Source organism: Bidens hawaiensis, unplaced genomic scaffold (genome assembly GCF_021521415.1).
Source record: "Bidens hawaiensis isolate Kalapana, Puna unplaced genomic scaffold, B.hawaiensis_p1.1 tig00028528_1, whole genome shotgun sequence".
Lineage (NCBI taxonomy): Eukaryota > Viridiplantae > Streptophyta > Magnoliopsida > Asterales > Asteraceae > Bidens > Bidens hawaiensis.
The window spans coordinates 219,942-237,060 of NW_027505121.1; the positions used below are offsets into that span (position 1 = coordinate 219,942).

General features: G+C 34.7%; 1 pseudogene across 1 annotated transcript; it reads right to left on the bottom strand.

Annotated features, from left to right (window-relative positions):
* Nucleotides 1-3,019: 3,019 nt before the first annotated feature.
* On the bottom strand, nt 3,020-17,115 carry LOC143610863 (uncharacterized; annotated as a pseudogene). Its single transcript, XR_013149663.1, has 6 exons — nt 17,018-17,115; nt 5,160-5,461; nt 5,013-5,086; nt 3,758-3,832; nt 3,459-3,485; nt 3,020-3,276 (listed from the first exon to the last, which is right to left on the bottom strand). The product of XR_013149663.1 is annotated as an uncharacterized LOC143610863 (transcript).
* Nucleotides 17,116-17,119: the final 4 nt, after the last annotated feature.

Genomic DNA, 17,119 nt, shown 5'->3' on the forward strand with positions numbered 1-17,119 from the left:
ATTTGAATCACCGTTTCGAGATAAGTTTTACATCAGTTGACTCATATCGTTCTTCCAATCAAAAGCCCTAAAGCGTTGGTTTGAAGCTAGGGAAAAAACTTAACGACATTAAGTATTTTTTTAACAGAGGGCCATTGAGACAAAAATAGTTGAAAGGTGGGACCGTTGGTAGTGATTTTTAAAGGTGAGATTATTATCGGCCAATACACAAAAGGTGGGATTATTTATTTCCAATTTTCCATTACTAAACAAACATTAGGTTTTACAGCCACTTTTCTTCTCTAACTTCTCGCCGGAAAACATGGGGTGCATTCATCTGGTTCATCTTTATTCTTCTTTTCCTGAAACCATTTTTTTATTTATCAAAAAATAAATAAATAAACAAACAACAACCAATCATCTTCCACTTCTCCCTCCGCCCACCCCAGCGCTTTGTGGGAAGCACCCCCTCCATAGCGCCCAAAGCACGCCGGGGATGGAGTTCGTGGCACTTTGGGGGGCTCCATGGGGTGAGGAAGCGTTCCACTACGCATGGTCTTAGTACATTACCACACCCTCTCTCTCCTTCACATCATACTCTCTCTCATCCGCTTCATATTCTCTCTTTAGTCCTTATAAACACTCTAAGAATCATCTATTGATGATGCTATAATAGATCAAACTCAATAAAGAAAGTTATAAAACAATATTAATAAAAGTTACAACAAAGATCTTTCAAATTGGAGCAATTTCAAATTGGTTTAATGCAAATTCTAAGAACATAGGATGAAATATGAATGTGCTATTTTTTTAAGTTAATAATGACCTTTTGTTTTAAGCTTACAAAATTAGCAATAGAGTACAAAAAAGATTAACACCAATACTCATATCCATGATAATCCATCACCAAGTGATATATCATCATTGTATGGCTACGCCCACCGGCGTACGCTTGTGCCATTTGCAACCCTTTTTAACTCTTTTTTTTTCCCTTCATTTTCATCCAATTCCAAAAAAAATTTTAGTGTTTACCTAAGCATATAGTATGCTCTACACATGTGTAAGCAATATCCTACGACGGCATATGACACTGTATAATGCGGTACCAGTATAACGCGGTGCCAGCCCGTACATTACGTAAATGTTACCTCCAACACAACCACAGTTAAGTGAACCATGGTTATGTTTCTTCCAAGACCACTAGAAGTTCTAGACTGGTTGTCGTGGCTGTTGATGAGGGGCACCACTGGTTGCAGCCACCGTACCAACCACCGAAGCTGCACCTAAGCCACCTCCGATCGGACCCAAGAAAGGAGCTAGGGTAAATGTGTGACAAAACCTTAAGAAATTATAGTATCGAGTCTACACTTAAGAAATTAGCTATATTAACTAATATGATATTATATGTATAGGTGAGGATTCTAAGAAAGGAGTCCTACTGGTTTAAAGGCGCAGAATCATTTGTGACATTTGATCGGTTAAAGTTAACACGCGTGTGAGGGCGGTTAGTGTGTTGTGTTGGGGTGTCGGATGATAACGAGTCTAATAAGTTTTTGCAGGATCCAAGACTCATTATCCTGTTGTGTGGTTCAACAAAGTCAATTATGCAAATGTATCAACAAACAACTACGCATTGGATGAGATCCAAGAAGTTTAAATCACCTTCTTCGTCTTCATGTTATTATTGTAGAATTCAAAGTTCCTTTATTACAATCTTTGGCTTCGATATACTCAAGTGCCTAAATTTGATTCAGTGACAGAACCAGAACTATATAACAAGGGCTAACAATGCACTAGCCTTTATATTCAACTCTAGTTCTAAAGAACAAAAGAGACTTGCGTTCGTTTTCTTTCAAAAACATACAATCATGTTCATGTTCCCTTGTTTAACAAGTAGACAGACAAATAAACGTTTAGTTTGTTGTCCAACAAAACCTTTTTGTCCAAACTCTTCTATGAATAATAAAATGAATGATTATAGAAGTAACATCACAATAACAATGAATAAACCTATGCATTAAAAGAAATACACTTCTAGCGTCTTTTATCCCGTTTGAACTTTGAACCCCTAAACTGGCCTGTCATAAGCAGTGGCGGACCCAGACATTTAACTCAGTGGGGAAGAAATATAGCAAAACAAAATATATATGACAATTGTCCTCTAAGTTTTTCATTAACCTAATACTTTTTACATCTCATCTCTTTGATCTGTTTGGTAATCCCAAATTCTTTGTATATCGGGATTCGAAGTAAGATTATCTAGATCAACTAAACTAGGCCCAAATATTGGTTTAAAAAAATTTCCATAGCACTCATAAAACAAAAAATCAAGCAGTAAAAGATCAAAAACCAAACAATATACAGTGGTGTAAACTATAAAATAACTCCATTTTCATAATATTCAAGCAAGTGAGCAACTAAAGAATTAAAATTAACAATATGAATTAAAACTTCAAAGTTTTAACAGTAAACGGTTGCATATGAAACATTACCAAAAACAAAGAAATAAGGCATCAATAAGCCAATGATATATTAATATATAAGATAAAGAAATCAAGAAGGCTTGCGAGTTAAGATAATACATACGGTCTGATTTCCTTTTTTTCATCTCTGTAAAAGTGTATATATGAACCTGATTTGATTGGAACTTGGATGGTCGCTTGAAGCTTGAACAGTCTGCCGTGTTGTTCGTTTAAGAATTAGGATCTTATTATTTTAGAGGTGTCTTTTAATTCTATCAATACTCATTAGCAAATATGAAGTGTAGGAGTGGGCTTGTTCTCATTTTATTGGGATGGGCTATAGATAAGCGGCCGAATAAAAAAAGTAAAAGGGGCTTCGAATTTCTTTATCCAAAATTAACACTAAAAATTGTAATATATATGCAGATCACAAATAATTGAGTGGGTGACTAACCCCCACTCACCAATACATCCATCCGCCACTGATCATAAGTAAACAGGTCAAAACTGTCATCTCAGAATTACTGCTGAAGATGCGTAAAACCCTTGTAAACAAATTTACGTTTATATATCTTAATGGGAAAAAAGATTCGTCAACCGCATATGCAGCACGGTCACTATCATACCAGTTACATCTTTTTAATCTAAATATGGCATACATTAAAATAAAATCTATCATTGTTGTGAATGAGAACAATTAAGCAGTTAAATTTGTGAAAAATTAAACAATACTCTCTTATTGATACAACACATCTGGAGTATGAGTAGAATTATGTCTGTTTTGCCTCGGCCAGCAAAGCTTCAAGTTCCCCTTTCCTATGTAACTTGACGGTATCTGCACAAAACCACAAATGAGGTTACACTATCATAAAACCTCCTAAATCGCTTACCCGCTATTATTGTAATAATATAGTTTTGTAATCATATACTTTAACACGTAAACAATTTATTATATTTTTTCATGATACCAACAGAATAGTTAATAAAGTAGCAAGAAAGCTATGGTAAAGTTGGTACCTGTACAACCGCCTATGTGTTTGCCCCCTGTTATCAAAGAATGAGATAAAATGAACACATTAGAAATTATTAAAGCAGAAATAATATAAATTCACTGTAAACCAATTTTATTTCTATTTTTCATTTCAAAACAACTTCTTCACACTTTGGCTTGTTCCCTTTTTCGATGATCTTTTATTGGCCTGTTTGAGATAAACATAACCCAATTCGACCCATAAATACTTAAACAGGTGGTCAAATTCACTAATATGATGATCTTTTATTGCACACTAGAGATTCTTAATGCATTTTCAACATACCAATAAAAACATTCGGAACAGTATGCTGGCCAGTAAGCCGTTCAAGAACCTTCTGTAATTGAGGTCCTTGTGCACCTGAAAAAGAAAGAAAAAGTTTTATTCAGATAGTGTAACTCCAAAAGTTAAAGTGTATACAAAAGTGAAAAACTACGTACATCGTATAATGCTTTACATGCATATAGTTATGCAGACTCCAATATAACAAACATATGGCATGTGAGACTGGTCAGAGAATCTTGACTACAAATATGTGCATATTACAAGCAATTTAGACAAAGCAGATGATGCATATACCTTTAATTTAAACTTGTGTAAAGGCATGCTTACCTAGACCAAAAATCTCGAAATTAACTTACTAATACGGTATAAGTTCCTAAAAGTTTACAAGGGTTTTAAAAGTTAACTGCATCTACTAGAGAAAAAGTATGTATGTTGTATAATACTTTGCCTACTCACAGTTAGATAGACTCCTTTATAATAGATATATGGCATGTGAGGCTTGGTAAAAGAATCTTGACTACAAAGTACAAACATGTGCATATTACAAACAATTTAAACAAAAAGTAGATGATGCATATACCTTTAACTTACACTTTGTGTAAAGAAATTTCTTCCCAATACCAAAAATCTCCAAATTAACTTAATTATATACTATAAGTTCTTAAATTTCAAGACTCTAATTCATTTTTTCAAGCATCATTTCTATTAATTATGCTTCAAATTTCGAAACTTAACATTCAACAAACCCTAACTACAAGAACAAAATGCAACAAACGCTAATGTAATGAACTTTTAAACCTAACCTGCCAGATCAGTTTAACTTCTACTTCATTAATGTACCTACAGGCTACGGCTGGCAATTTTTGTGCTTAACAGGCTCCGTATCTTAAAGTCTTAAACATGTCGACCTGTTTAAATTCATGTCTTAACAGGTTAAACACCTGTTAATAACCAGTTTATATTTTCGATTTAAAATTTTATAAAATTATGTTATTTGTTAATGAAGAATTTTATGGATTTTTGTTTCAAATATGTTGAGGAGTATTATATCGAGGTTATGTATTTACTAATAAGACTATTATGAAGTTTTAGCACTTTTTGTTTCAATATACATATGCATTATTTATCATTTCTTTAAACAGGTTTGTGTTTGGAAAAACTGGCACAATTAGTTATATACCTAAGGTAACTGTGCTTTATCGGTATGACTATGCCAGCACTAAATTTACCTTTCCCCCAAAACCATACCAAACACAACACTTACCCAATTCGACAACGAGCGGCTCCACACCTAGCCGATTAAACAACGATTTCACCTCAGATGAATACCTTCACAATCCAAATCAAATCAAAACAAGCAGCGATTAAATAACAACAAAACAGTAAACCCTAAGTGACTTACGAGCACCACGTTTTGGAATACACAACAACGGGATTGTCAGTGACGGTTATCGAGATCCGAATGAAGCGGTCATGGCACGGATCTTAAGAGCGCCGTGATGTTTTCTGATGGTTAGGGTTTTGTTATTGGTGGTGGTGAATGAGATGGATGAAGGGAAGTGAGAGAGAGAGTGGTGGTGGTGGAGGACACAGAGACAGAGGCTGTAGCTGCTGCCATTGATGCTGGTTAATTGGTTGCAGGTTTTGGTGTTGAACCTTTTGTTTGGTCTGATCAAGGGCTTTTTGGTCTTATTTGAACCTTTTCTTTGCGTAAAAGGAAACAAAAGTTATAATAAGAAAGTGATCATATTTTTTTTATAAACGCTTGCGTGCGTGGCTGGCTGGCTTATATTAATACAAAACTATGCTAAAAAATAATTATTATGTGAACATAGGTGTTCAATAAAAAACTTGCATTATGTAAAACATGCGTGTTTCATAAAAAACTATCTACTTTTACGTACTTAAAGGCAAGCTTAATAAACAAAAATAATCCAAAATATACATTTTAAATCCTTGGGGGAGCCGTTAGTCGAGATACGGAATTCATTAGCGGACTTGCTGTGAAAAGGGCTCCGCGGGCTGTGGAACTGATGAGCCATCTCCCACGTTTACAGGACCCCCAATGTGAGCTCCTTTTGCTTCGCTCATGTATGGGAGTGGGTAAGTTGTTGTTCGGCCTCAGAACGTGCCAACCTGTGTTTGTAGGGGAAGCTGTTTCTGTTTTTGACAATGGCCTTCGAGGGGCGATTGAGGACATCGTGGTTTGTGGTGGTGCCTTTTTTGGGGAATTTCAATGGAGGTTGGCATCACTTCCGACTCGTTTTGGAGGTTTGGGTTTATGTTCAGCTTCAGACGTATCTGCATATGCGTTTGTGGCCTCGAGGGCACAATCTTGGAAATTGCAAGACCACATCCTTCGAGATTGTTGTATTGATAGGTTTGACTCCGATTATGGGAGTGCGATAGATCGGTTACACATTTCGCTTCTAGAGTTTGATATTAGCGGTTTCTCTATTAAAGACACCGCCCCACCTAAAGCCCAACATGCTTTGGTGAGTGCCGTTTATAGTGGAATCATCCAGAGTCTGGAAGTGAAGTTTAATTTATCTCCTCGTCAGAAAGCGGTGTTTGAGTGCCTTCGGGCTCCCCGGGCTCAAGATTTTTTAAATGTTAACCCTATTGAAGGATTAGGCCAACATATGTCGGATTTGGAGTACTGGACCATCCTTAAGTATCGACTAATGATCCCTTTGTTCCCGGTAGATGAGCCATGCCCAGTTTGCCGCAAGGTTTGCTTGGATTCTTTTGGTGAACACACAGTTCATTGTAAAGAGTTACCTGGGTTTAAGTACAGACATGATTTGGTGAGGGATGTTCTATGCGATGTTTTTAAACGGGCTGGAATTTCGATTAAAAAGGAGGCCCCCGTAAACTTTCTTACGGATCCTCTTGAAGGAAGATCTACTTTACGACCAGCCGATATTCTTGTTTTTGGGTGGGTAGGGGGTAAACACGCTTGTGTGGATCTCACAGGAGTGTCCCCTCTTGTTGGTCTTAGGGATAATGGTTTTGTAGCAGGCCAAGCAGCATTGAAGGCGGCATCGGGCAAGGTTGTTAAACACGAGAAAGCTTGTTTGGAGAATCAACACGTGTTTATCCCCTTCGCCTTTGACACATTTGGTTTCTTAGCTCCGGATGCTGTAGACCTTCTGAACAGAGTTCGAAAAGTCGAGCATAGTAATTTATCGGCCGATAAGAGCCAAAACTTTGTTTTTAGTAAAATTGGATTTGCTATCCAAAAGGGGGTTGCGACATAGCTTGTTGCCCGCTTACATGCCACTTTATTGTAAATCGTTTGGTTGTTTTTTAATTGTTATTTCATAAAAAAATTTAAATCTCAAGGGATCAAATGTGTACTAACCTAAAGTCTACTAACGTACAACCCAAATCTCAAGGGACTAAATTTGCACACACCTAAACTCTAATGTAGCAATTCACTTTATATAATTTAAACTAGTGTGTTCCCTTCGTGCGTTGCGTGAGGACCATAGGAACGGGCTCAGTGACGGAACAAGAGCTTTTCAATCGGGGGTTGCAATATAATTTTTTTTATATCAAGATCATGGTTGTGCGACAATATGAATCCTCTCTATGATTTAAAACTGTGATGTAACTATATATTATTTTAAAAAGAATCATAAAAAGTAAAAAAAATAATAACATATTTGAGATCAAATAAAGTCTAAGAGGTCTTTTTAGAAGAAGGAAAAAAAAGGAGCATACGATAATAAAATTTGACAAAAAATTAAATGTGTTACTAAAACTAAGAAATAAATTTGAAACTTAAAGTTGTAAAATTATATATCTAATTTTTTAATAATAAAATTAAGATGACTGGTAGAGTAAAAATGTACTTATTGGTGAGAAGATATCTAGATCATTTTTTTACTGCACATTTACAATTTAGCATTTACTTTAGCCTTAACAAAAGTGAAAAAAAAAATTCTCAAAAAAGTATTTATGAAAACAAATTTCAAGTTTTAGCCTTCAGGTATTTTTTATAAGAATTCCAAAAATAGGTATTATAAACTAGTTGTGACGAGTAAATTATTTTAGTACACGAATAGTTTGTAGAGCCAATTAAAACATGCCACATGGCCATAAACTAACCGTGATGAGTACGTTCACTAACCATTTAGTCGTCATGACTAAAGAAGTTGCATGCTTCGTAATCAGCACTCACGAGTACTGCATAAATGGTTTAGTCGTGACGAGTAGATTACAAGTTTCCAAGACACTGGTAGTTTACTAAACTAACCATAACGAGTTGTTTTGTTTACCAAATTCATCGAACCGGTTAGTTTTACAAGAAACTAACTGGACCCGTTAGATTGAAAGCTCAAATAGTCATTACGAGTAGTTTTTCCTTATACATTCCCAATACGAGTAGTTCTTCCGTTAACATATCCAATGCGAGTAGTTTGTTCTAAAATGTACTCGCGGCTGTTTATTATTATGTTAATATACTCGGCTCATAACTTTCTAGTCTAAACTAGTTGTTACAATGTTGTTTTGAAGTTATGGGGTTTATACCATTTACCGCACTATCTTTGTCACAACCTGGCCAAAAGCGGCGGAACATGCCGGGGCGCAACGTGATTGTTTCAATTCACACAACACTATTAAAGTGTCAATATTTAAACAACAAATTTATTTCATTTAACATAAAACACAACACAACTTGTTCATACAAATACAACAAAATACAAGAAAAATAAATAGTTCATTTACTAATAATCCTAACGGTCCAAAATGAAAATAATATCTTCAATCATCAATCAACCAATAATCAAACCTGTAACGTTGCATAAAATATATTTTGTCAACATGAATGTTGGTGAGAAATTCCATGATTTTTGTATAGATATAATATGAGGCAAATGTAACAGTTCGGTTTTTCCATATACGTATTCGTATTTGTTTACCCGATTCAGGATTGTAATTCGGATCTTTCTTATCAATAATGCAATTATTAGTAAATTAATTTTGTTTAATTTAGTTTATAATTCCTTAAGTTTCAATTGTGTCAAATAACCCTTAGAAATCTTAAATTCGCTTAACATGATATCTTGGTTCATTCTCTGTATTTTGGTCGATATATCAAAGATTACAAGACCCGATTTCGTTATCAATATGTTATTCGTTTATCAAAACAAGTCGGTTTCTTGTTCTACAAGTTGTTATACTAACTATATAAACAAACCACAACTCCAAACCCTAGAGGTTACTGAAATATTGAATTCCTAGCAGTCACATTCATTAACCCGATGTTTACACTCTCGTTTTGGCTTATTTACTCGAAGATTACAAGCTGCGGTTTGACTTTGACGAGTTTATGACCTTTGACTTCGATTCCCGTCAACTCAAGCATTTTTCGGGTAAGTTGTTAACTGAGGAATTGTTCATTATAACTCACTTGTCGATAACCCTCAATCAATTTCTGAGATTGAGGGATATTGACAGGTTAATTTTACTAAAACCCGTTTAAGGGCATATTGGTCAATAACTTTGATTAATCAATTTCTCATAATTCTGGTCGGAATCGAATTTCAGTCCAGAAGACTTTTATTTTTGTTTCGTGATTTTAAGGATACTGAACAAAACTCGACTTCCAACTCACTGTTCGGATTCTGGTCAGTACCATCTCACTTAAACATTTATTTTTTCATAACCGGAGTTCTAGACATCCGTTTGTAATGATTCCAAGTGCAGTATTTTTGGTTTTAATAATAGTTATTTGTCTCAAAGTTTCAAGTTTATTTGATTAACCTTAGTCGACGCGTTAAAGAACGATTCGCTTATTTTCTCATCGTTTATTCTTATTATTATTCACTCGCCTAAACTATAAGGTGAGATTTATTATTCCCCTCTATTTTACTGATTTTAATAAGTTTTGGGGACATATGCGTATTAATATTTACTTTTATATTACATACATACACAAACCAGCAAACGTATAATTGTGTGTATTCGATCAAATGCTATTTGTTACTTGCTTATGTGTTTACTTTATCGCATCGAAGAGGTCCATCATAATAATCACATTATAGTATGATCATACGACTGTCACATTAGCCAACGTCCGCTCACATGGCAATGGTCAACTGACACATTAATTGTTCACGGTTTGATTGTTTATTACCGCATTTATTTCGTTTTGCTTATTTATATTTATATTATTGTATCATGAAAACTAGTGATATTCTCACTCAACCTAGTGTTGACAAAATCTACTTCATTTTCTACGCATATGCAGGTTACCAGTTGACTTGAAGTTAAGGTGAAAAATGCTTAGAAGGACCTTGGGAAATAAAACGAAGCCTATCTATATTTTACTTTGTTTGGAATTATTTATTTGTTTGGATTGTTTTGTTATGTTTCGAATGTTTGTGCACTTTAACTTGAAATAAATAAATTTAATAGATATTGTCATATTCTTATTTTATAATAGTACCTTTTGAGCTGTGAACAATCATTTCGCATCCCGGCATTTCCACCATAGGCTGGGTTGTGACAGCAAAATCCACAGCTCTTATGTGAAACCGTAAATAATAACAACAATTGCAGTATATAAATCATAAATAAATGAGGCTCCTTTCTAATAGGTAAAAATACCAAATTACAAGGAGGAGCTTATGATCATACTTATTGAGGATAAGGATGAGACCAACCAATAAAAGCAATAAACATTTAGCAATTAATCATATGAGGCATATAACACACAATCGAGCAATTATTCTAAGTAACACATAAACTAGGGTTTGCGGTTTGAGAATCTAAGTCTTAAATCATTTTTGTTTGAATAAGTATGCAAGCTACCTCCAAAATATAAAAGCGAAAACGGGGATGAAATTACTCACTTGGAAAATAGTGATGGCTATGAAGAAAACTTAGAATAATAATAATAATCTTCAAGAAAGCGAGCTGACGATTTAACGTGTGTGTCCTAGATTGAAAGATCTTGAGTTAATAATGAGTCTTAAAGATGAGATATAAATGGTATAAAAGTTCATAAAAACATGGCTTGGGTTTTCGGGATTATATTTTACAAAATGCGGTTAATAAAGTAAGCATAACATGAAATGGGTATTACATGAAACCGGGCCTTTGATGTTTTGTTTTACTCAACCTTTGTTAAGCTTTACATAGGAGAGTTGGTTTAGTGCTAGTGTGCACGATCCCGCTAATGTAAGCATCAATATCCGACTTTTAAGATTTGTTCGGTTTAGTCGGTTCGGGACTTGATAAAGTAGCAAATCCACATCCTACTTAACAAACATTTTAAATATATGAATAACTTCAATAAAATCAGTAGCTTAAACAAGTTTGGGGATTTTTATCAGTTAAAGTCCCAAACTCGGGTTTAAGCGAGTGTAAGTCGGCACGATCTTGGTATAAAACCAAGTTTGGTTCCGACACATCATAATCTTAGAAATATAAATAATATAAAGTGCAACATGAGTTAAAAAGGTTTGGAAAGATTTTTGGTAGTTTGAACGGTGACTAACTCGTTAAGACGAGTAGTTCGACTTTTACTTGGTTTTTACCCGAAACTTGGTTTAAGCCAAGATTTGTTCCAACACTTCTAAAATCTTAAATAACATGAGTAATATAAAATAAAATGTAAAAATAAAAAAGATAAGTTGAACTTTTGGTGATTTGAACATTAACTAACTTATTAAAACAAGTGTTCGGTTTTACTCAATTTTTACCTGAAACTTGGGTTCAAGCCAAGATTTGTTCTACACTTCCATATCAACCATATAATGACTACAACATGAAGAAAAACTCAAATCTAAAGTGTTTCATACAATATCTTTGTTTAAAAGTTAATTAAAGTGTTTAAACTAGTGTTTAGTTTTGGTTCGGTCCTTGACTTGGCATGAGACTGAGGATGGTTACCACATGCCCAAAACCATAGAACTAAAATAATGTAAAATTTCCATATCTAAACTCAAACAAGAAAGCTAAGCGGGTAAACTTCCCGAAAACGACCCAAACGAGCCTAAAATGCAAAAATAAGTGTTCGGAGGTCCAAATACCTTAAACAAAGATGGAAATGGTTTTCTTAACATAAACTAACTTAAAACAACTGAAAATATCATAAACATATACCCGAGAAGGTTTGAAAGGCAAGATTCGGTTCCGTTGACTTTCAAAGTCAAACTTAAGCAATACTAGCTAGAACAACTTGCAAGTTCAGGCAATTTGGGAGAGAAGAATGAAAATGTGAAGGGAAAAACGGTTGAGATGGGTGGGTATTTATTGGGAAATATTAGGGTTTGAAGGATTGGGTAAAGGCTTTATCCAATGGATAACCGGTACACTTCGATTCTTTATTTAAAAATGAGTTTTGATTTAAATAAATTATAAACAGAGATAAAAACATGTTTGAAGGGTTCTAGAATAATTATGGGTTGAGTCTTGGTTGGTTTGGATGGTTACAACACGAATTCAGGCCTTAAACAAGCTTAATCACATTATAAGTGTTTATTTTATCACATTCGGAGAAGTCCATCATAATCACATTATAGTATGATCATACGACTGTCACAGTAGTCAACGCCGCTCGCATAGCAATGGTCAATTGACACATTAATTGCTCACGGTTTGATCGATTATTACCGCATTTATTTGTTTCGTTTTGCTTATTTACATATATTATTGTATCATGAAAACTGGTGATATTCTCACTCAACCTAGTGTTGAAAAAATCTACTTTATTTTCTACGCTATGCATGTTACCAGATGACTTGAAGTTTAAGGTGAAGAACGCTTAGAAGGACCTAAGGCAATAACATGAAGACTATCTATAGTTCTATTTTGTTTGGGATTATTTATTTGTTTTGGATTGTTTTGCCATGTTTTGAATGTTTGTGCACTTAAATTTGAAATAAATAATTTAATAGATATTGTCATATTCTTATTTTATGATAGTACATTTTGAGCTGTGAACCATCAATTCGCACCCCGGCATTTCCGCCGTAGATTGGGGTGTGACAAATCAGGTTTTGGCTACTAAGACGGCATATGATCATAGTAACATGCTAGACTTCTGATGGACCTCTCTGAAATACAATAAATAAACAATTAAAGAAACAATAATTAAATCATTTAATTGATAACACACAACACTCACAGTTTGCTAGTGCGAATAACATATAATATGTAGATACTGATAAGTATGCAAGTGTCCCCAAAACGTTTAAAATATGTAAAAAGTGGAGAATGACTTCTCACCTTGACGATTAAGCGAAAGACCGAGAGATAAAATAAACGAGCAAAGTTAACGGGATGATTGTTCTAATCCAACCAGACCTGATACTTATACAAAATAAAATAGAATCAAAACCAAGAACAAAGCCGTGGAATCAATCCAAACGGATGTATAGGACTCCGGTTATGAGATTTTCAGTAAATAAGTGAGTTGGTACTTATTAGAATCCGAACAGCGAGTCGGAAGTTGGGTTTTGTTCAGTACACTCAAAATCTCAAGAGAAAACTAAAAGTCTTATGTACCGAAAGCTAGTTCCGACCAGAAGTGACAAAAATTGATTCGTCAACTTTGTTAACCAATTTGCCCTTAAATGTGTTGAAGTCCAATTGACCCGTCAATTCCCCTCAATCTCAGAAACTGATTGAGGGTTATTGATCATTGAACAATGGAGAACAACTTTACAGAAGACAACATACCCGGAAAGTGCTTAGATCGATGAGAAAACGGAATCAAACACCGGAAAACACCAAAGTCAATTTGAATACAAACAATCTTGAAGAAAATAATAAAGAACGAAGGGAAGAACGGGTTTTCTTGAAAGTAACGGCTGCTACTGAGTATATTAGGGTTTAGGGAAAAGAGTTGCAGGTTATTATGACCTTGTTTATATAGGAAGAGTAAACTAATGTTAATTTTAGTCGAAAGACTTGTTTAAGCAACAATATCTTGTTTAATGAGCAAATCAACTAAAAATAAACAAAAATTCATTCTTAAGGAAGGGGCAAATGTATATGGACATGTACCAAGTCTAGGAGGGTTTTCTTGGAGCTTAAAGCACGAGATTTGATCCAAAATTAAACGATTTAGCATTAAACACAAGTTAGGACTTAAAATAAACAATCTTGCTGATCTGGGGGTCTGGATGCACCTCGCGACCAGATAGGGTCTCCCATGTCGCGTAACGCGGCGTGGAGAAAAATCTGATCTTTTCCTTTTTTTCAATTTTGATCCCTGAAATTTCGAAAATGCATTTTTTAGCCATTTTAAGCGATTTTAAGAGTTTCTAAGGACTATTTGGCATGATTGAAAGTTATGAAATTATAAACCAAGTTAAATACAAGTTTTTATTAATACAAAATATCCTATTTATATTCCCGGTCAGGTAAACGAATACGGTTATGAATTGTTAGGGCACGGATTTTCAGTATCCTCGGCGAAGATTATATTCAAAACGAATCCAGGATGTGGTATCATCCAAGGTAACAGGTATCCTAATTACGTTATACAACGAACGCAATATTTGCTACTTTCCATGTTTACCATGTCAAAGACCGTTGCTTGATCTCCCGGAGACTCACGCTTTCAGTTGATAGATCGTGGCAAAAAAGGAAACGTGTTGATTGAGAGATTAACGGCTAATTAGATTTAGTCCAAAAGTTTCCTAAATTATAGGCAATAGTTGTTAGACTTTGTTTATTATAAATAGAGCTCTAAACATTGATCATAACACACACTCTAGCACTCGAGAACTTACTAGTACTTGCATTCTTATAATCACGATCAAGTTTGAGCTCCACACTTGTAATCACCTTTATTATTAATAAACCGGTGGTGATAGTTTTCACCACCCGGGGTTTTTTTCTTGTTATCCTAAGGATAGCAGGTTTTTTCCTCGCAACAAATCTCTGTGTTCAAACCTATTTTACAAGCACCTAGTCCCGATTTACTAAAATGGTTACAAAATCACTATTGTCAATTTTTGACCAAAACATGAATATGAAAAATCCAAAGTGTTACACCAGCATATGCATCAGTGTTAATATTTTGGGGGAAAATATTATTCATAAAAATCATTTGGGAAGCTATTGCTCACTTGCCGACTTGGGCATTCTAAAGGTGTGTAAAAACTTTAATTAGTACAGCCGCCATAGTGCGAAGCCATGACTCCAAAACCTGTAGCATCCCTTTGGTATGCCCAATTGTAAATGCCACCTTCGTTAAAAGATAAGGCACCACCTTGTGTATTATGAAAACTTTGGTTATTAGCAATACTAAAAGATGATGTTTCACCTACACTATCATTTGGATTTTTATCAATGTTCGAATTTTCATTATGGGTGTTTTCAAAATTTTGGTCACGCCTAGCACGTGCCTACGCATCCTTTGTAATGTTTGTAAAGGTGCATTTGGGAAATCATATTGGTTCATATTTGTAGCCAAATGTGATGGTTGGTATTGCATATATTCTTGAAAACTTGTAAGTCCCATATATTGTGCCGCCACAAATGAAATGGCTCAAAATAATGAGATTGATCAGGATGCATTTCTATTAAATTTCTCACGTTTCTGTAAACTTGGGACATCTCTTCACCCTTCAATATATAATAAATATTAGATAAACATTAGTTATTTTGTAAAACAACGAAATAAGATGTTAAATACAAAATTATATACGAGCAACAACATACCAATAGTTCAAATCTACCGCCGTGATTTTGTGAGGCTCCTGCTTGTCTAGGGTTAGAAATATAACATACGGTTTGAGCCATGAACCATGTCATATATTCTTCGCTACCAAAACTTGTATCACATGGTATACCATTTACAACATTGTTTAACCTCCCTTGCCACGTTTCAACATAAATTAAGTGTTCACTTTTCGAATCCTTTGCTTGTCCTTTTAGGTTGACTTTATGCATTCTCATGTGTTCTTCTTTGTTAAAGATCAAATTTCTAGGGTTGGTTTGTACCATTCCAAATTGTCGCATAACCCTGTTTAGTAAATGCGGTTCAACAACTTCCCAAAATACGAGAGCCGTATCACATCTCCAACTATCTTTTTCACTTAAACTACTTTCCGGAAGGCCTTCTACTTGAAAATGCAACATCCAACTATCTTTTTCACTTAAACTACTTTTCAGAAGGCCTTCTCCGGTATAGGTTTACGTCTAATGCATCCCCAGAATTTTTGATAACCACGACGAACTATTAGGGGTTCTTGACTGAAATTGTTATTATGGAACAAATGATAGGCTCGGTGATTTTCAGCTAAAAATAACAAATTAGAATTACTTGGACCAGGAAATACTCGTGAATTCATTTTCTATTCTCACAACACAGGTTATGAAGCTCCTAACAAATTAATTGAAGAAATGATAGGATGGCTTTGATGAGGATACCAAAATCAACTTCCATATATATTGCATGATGGATTCTAAAAATGCATGTACGAATCTTTCAATTAAAAATCGGTAAGTTCACGAATTGATTATACAATTGTAATGTCACTTCAATGGAGAAAAAACAAAAGCATCAATATCACAAGTGAAGAATACTGAATGCTAAAAAAAATCAAACCGTGGTCTAGAACCACGAGTTGTCTAAAAAACAAAAAGGTGCATGTGAACATTTTGCACTTAACAAAAAAAATAATAATAAAAAGACAAAATAGCAAAAGACATCCTTTACCTTTAACCTGATTTTCATGTTTCAAATTTGTTTCACGTTATGTCCTTTGTCACTAACCCAGTTAATTTTTTTTGTTAAATCTTGTCACGTATCTTACACATGAGAGCAATGTGGTCATTTTAACCCTTTAAGGACTTTTTATGTAATAATCTCTATCTCTCCCCCCCCCCCCTCTCTCTCTCCTTTCTTTCTCTTTTGATTCTCTCTCTACTTCTTGTCTGCATCTCCACACATCTATTTACCTCCTACCTAAACCACCGGTCACCACCACCATTAACAGCATTGTTCACCACCACAAACACTACCACCAATCCCCATTTCAATTTCATGACTCATTAATAATTCCTAAATTCAGTTCAAAACAAGAGTTAGGGTTTCATTAATAATTCATATCCCATCATCTTGCAATATCTTAAATTTCTTGAAAGACTCTAAAACAAATCTTCAATCGGTGGCTCCAAATTTAGATGGAAGTTTAAAGATGATACGAAACCCTTGAAAAAAAACTCCAAATCAAGATGATGATTGCTCCGATGATGATGATTCTAGTTCAATGAAACGGATCAACAGACTGTTTGGGTTCTCTATACAACGACGGCGATAACCGGTGACTCACTGGTTCTTTCCCGGTGGCTTCAACAACCGCGATAACATTTGTTTCTGGTGGCATGGTG